Source organism: Acanthochromis polyacanthus, chromosome 7, assembly GCF_021347895.1.
Source record: "Acanthochromis polyacanthus isolate Apoly-LR-REF ecotype Palm Island chromosome 7, KAUST_Apoly_ChrSc, whole genome shotgun sequence".
NCBI lineage: Eukaryota > Metazoa > Chordata > Actinopteri > Pomacentridae > Acanthochromis > Acanthochromis polyacanthus.
The window spans coordinates 34366387-34371181 of NC_067119.1; positions in this window are offsets into that span (position 1 = coordinate 34366387).

Sequence of the window (4795 nt, forward strand, 5' to 3'; positions counted from 1 at the left end):
CCTGTCCTGATCACATTTATAGACTAAAATACATTCACAGCATGTACCATCGCGCCTCCTACAGCATTTAAAAAATAGCCTCCCCAGAGACTTTAGCTAGGACTATGAATTTGGCATTCAATATGTAGCCATGTCAGTGCAACAAAAAGTCTCCTTGGAGTCATTCTCTAACCCAACAGAAAGTCGGCCATTTTTAATTAAATGTCAGATTTTTGGTGTTTTTGGTTCATTTTAAAAAATTCATTTCTCACAGGCAATAACTCCAAAACATCTGAATTTGGGAAAATATATAGACACGTCTTCAGGTTGCATATTTGCGAAATTGTTCATAAAACTCAAAGGGCGTGGCCATGGCGGGCAGCTGAAGTTTAATGTTTACGCCATGAAGCAGGACGTCTTGTGTAAATCCCCTGTACACGCTGCAATCCCCTCAAACTTTACATGTTTGATCAGAGTCCAGTCCTGATGAGTTTCATAGACCAACATACAGTCACAGAGATAGCGCCACCTGGTGGATGGACACAAAGTGCTGCATAAATAGCCTGTACATGCTCCAATCTGTCTGGAAATTTGACCTGTGTGCTCAGAATCCAGCCTTTGTGACATTCATGGGCCTAAATACACTCTCAGTCGAAGCTTTGCCTGGTGGAGATGCTTGGGGTCGCCGACCAGGAAGTATGCGAGGACCCGTTCAACGCTGCTCTCAGCTTTAATATTATTATTATTATTTTTCCCCGCACGTTTCCCTTAATTTGACCCCCTAAACGTGCATAACTTTTTATGAAATTTGGCACGCACGTCGGGTCATGCGAAAATTTCAATATACTGAAAACAAATTCTCAAAAACTCTATAGCGCCACCTAGGGACACGAAAATTTCAAAAATCACAAATAACCTCAGCTCTCTGCACAGAAATGTCGTAGAGACACGCAACCACCACTCACGCGTTCGTTGGCTCGAGCTCTATGAAAACCTGTCTGCCCGATTTGAGCCATCTTCAATCTCGGGGGCGCTATAACCCAAAATATGAAAACCCTTTAAAGATTATCTCCTCCGAAACCGTACAATATTCCGGCTTCATATTTGGACAGATTATAGTGAATATCCAGCCAAACAAAAGTTATCAAAAGAAAAAGGCTAACTTGTCTAGTTTTTTCTTTCATAAGCTAACAAAGTTTGTCTTCAACCAGAAACCATGTTTCGCTTCAATTTGACCCCTAAACGTGCATGAGTTTATATAAAATTTTGCACGCACGTTCGCTCGCTCGAGCTCTACGAAGACCTGTCCGAACCATTCCAGCTATCGTCAATCTAGGGGGCGCTATAACCCAAAATATGAAAACCTTTCAAAGATTATCTCCTCCGACACCGTTCAATATTCTGGCTTCATATTTGGACAGATTATAGTGAATATCCAGCCAAACAAAAGTTATCAAAAGAAAAAGGCTAACTTGTCTAGTTTTTCTTTTATAAGCTGTCAAAGTTTGTCTTCACCTGAAACCATGTTCCGCTTAATTTGACCCCCTAAACGTGCATGTATTTTGCTGAAATTTGGACACAGGTCCGGTCTGCTGAAATTTCAATATTCTGAAAACAAATTCTGGAAAACTCTATAGCGCCACCTAGGAACACAAAACAAACTGTATAAATCCCAAATAACCTCAGCTCTTCGCACAGTAATATCGTAGAGACATGCAACCACCACTCACGTGTTCGTCTGCTCGACCTCGACCAAACTTGTTGGACTGATTTGAGCTATCTTCAATCTAGGGGGCGCTATAACCCAAATATGAAAACCCTTTAAAGATGATCTCCTCTGAAACCGTACAATATTCTGGCTTCATATTTGGACAGATTATAGTGAATATCCAGCCAAACAAAAGTTATCAAAAGAAAAATGCTGCAATCTGCCTCAAACTTAACATGTTTGATCAGAGACCAGTCCTGATGAGTTTCATAGACCAATATACAGTAACACAGATAGCGCCACCTGGTGGATGGACAGAAAGTGCTGCATAAATAGCCTGTACATGCTCCAATCTGCCTGAAATTTGACCTGTGTGCTCAGAATCCAGCCTTTGTGACATTCATGGGCCGAAATACACTCTCAGTCGCAGCATTGCCTGGTGGACATGCTTAGGGTGGCCGACCAGCAAGGATGCGAGGACCCGTTCAACGCTGCTTGTAGCTTTAATTTTTCTTTTTCCTTATTATTATTATTAGGGTCCGAGCACCGACGGTGCCGAGGACAGGCGGTGCAAGGGCACCGACTGTCCAAGGCACCAGCGGTGCCTAGGACCCTATTGAAACCCTAGGGTTTTTTTTTTAATTTTATTTATTTACTTTTTTCTCCTGTAAAGTAAATTGGCTTTTTGGCGGCCTTATAATACTCCAAAACGCATGAAATTTGGCATGCACATCAGGACTGGCCAAAATTTGATATTTCATGGGAGTTGCGCATGCGCGTGGCAAAATGGCTCTATAGCGCCACCTGCAAACTTGAAAAAGTAGTCATTAGGCCAACTTCCACAATGTTTCATTTACAGCTACAATATTTGGTGGGCATATGCACCACATCAGGACACACCAAAAAGTCAATCACAGCCATGCCCTAAACCCAACAGGAAGTCGGCCATCTTGAATTTGCTGTAAATTTGTCAAAATTAATTTCTCCCGGCAAATGAATTGCCTTTTTGGGGGCCTTATCATATCCCAAAACGCATGAAATTTGGCGTGCACATCAGGACTGGCGAAAAATTTGATATTTTATGGGAGTTGCGCATGTGTGTGGCAAAATGGCTCTATAGCGCCACCTGCAAAATTGAAAAAGTGGTCATTAGGCCAACTTCCACAATGTTTCATTTACAGCTACAATATTTGGTGGGCATATGCACCACATCAGGACACACCAAAAAGTCAATCACAGCCACGCCCTGAACCCAACAGGAAGTCGGCCATCTTGAATTTGCTGTAAATTTGTCAAAATTAATAGCTCCTCGGGTGTAAGTCTGAGAGAACTGAAATTTGGTCAGCACATGCACCAGACCTTCTTGATGAAAAGTTATCAAAAACTCGGCCAGAAGCCAAAAGGTGTGGCCATGGCGGCCCCTCAAAATACTGATCCTTCGCCATGAAACAGGAAGTGGTGTCTAATTCTTCTCAGTATGCTCCAATCTGCCTGAAACTTCACATGTATAATCACACTCCAATCCTGATCACATTTACAGGCCAACATACACTCTCAGTGGCAGCGCCACCTGTTGGATGGACAGTAAATGCTGTCGAACTGGCCTCTACATGGTCAAATCAGCCTGAAACTTTACATGAGTGATCAGACTCCAACCCTCATCACATCCACTGTTTGAAATACACTCTGAGTTGCAGCGCCACCTGGTGGTGGATGGACAGGAAATGCTATATAACTGGCCTCTACATGGTCATATCAGCCTGAAACTTTACATGAGTGATCAGAGTCCAACCCTCATCACATCCACTGTTTGAAATACACTCTGAGTTGCAGCGCCACCTGGTGGTGGATGGGCAGGAAATGCTGTATAACTTGTCTGAACATGCTCCAATCTGGCTGAAATTTTACATGTATGATCAAACTCTGGTCCAGATGCGATTCAGAGGCCGACACACACTCTCAGTCACAGCGTCACCTGGTGGACGTGCGTGGATTCGCCGACCAGCGTGGATGCGAGGACCCGTCCCTCGCTGCTTGCAGCTTTAATTGCATATAGTGTCTCTGACTGCTCTGCTGTCCTGGATAGCTACAGGTGGATGGGGTCATCATCTGGGTCTTCAGTTTGTAGGGCAGGGTGTTGCTCTCCTCTAATAGTGATATTATGAAGAACAACACATGCCACAGTAATATCACAGGCCCTCTCAGGGGTCAGCCTGAGGTGACGTAGGCGCTGGAAACGGGCTTTCAGCAGGCCTATGGTCATCTTCACCCGGGCTCTGGTCCTGCAGTGAGTCCGGTTGAAGTTCTGTTGGGGGCCTGGTTCAGGGTCAGGGTATGAGGTCATCAGCCTGGGTTGGCATGGTAACCCCTGTCACCCAGCAGAAGGCCATCAAACTCTCCTGTAATGTATAGTGGATACATCAGAGTATATTAAAGGAGAGAGACAAGAGAATTCTATTGTGAAAATCTTTAGTCAGTCTGTTGCTCAGGTTAGACTCTCCATAAATCCTGGAGTCATGAACAGACCCAGACCACTTGGCCTCCACATTAGAAATGATGTATGCGACATCACATATGATCTGGACAGTGCAGAGAATGACAGATGTTGAACTATGATGCAGTCTTTAACATTTAGAAACAGTAGTCAGTCTACCTGTAGCCCACCTGCACATTTATGCTGTGAATGGACTTCCTGTTCATGATGTGAGGGAGCTGTGATGGGGATGTGTGTGCATCTATGCAGCCAATCACACTGGGAAATCCTAAAAGAAATTCAAATGACTAATCACAGTCTGAGGCTGCAGCACAATGCCATGAACAGAATATGATTTAAAACGAATTTAACAGATCTCTACATCATTCACCTGCAATCCTGTGGAACTCCTCCTTGATGCTCTGACAGGTTTGTGTCCAGGAAAACCACAATGATGAGTTAAAGCCGTTTCAGGGCCAGGAACACTTTTCTGAATGTCCTCCATACAGCTGCCTTACTCTGCATCTCCGACATTATATAAAAACTTCCATTTGCAAAGAACCGCAGCGCAGCACACAATATCTGCTGGATGTGAGAGCATGACTGGTTGGTAATGTAAATGTAAGGACGGATTA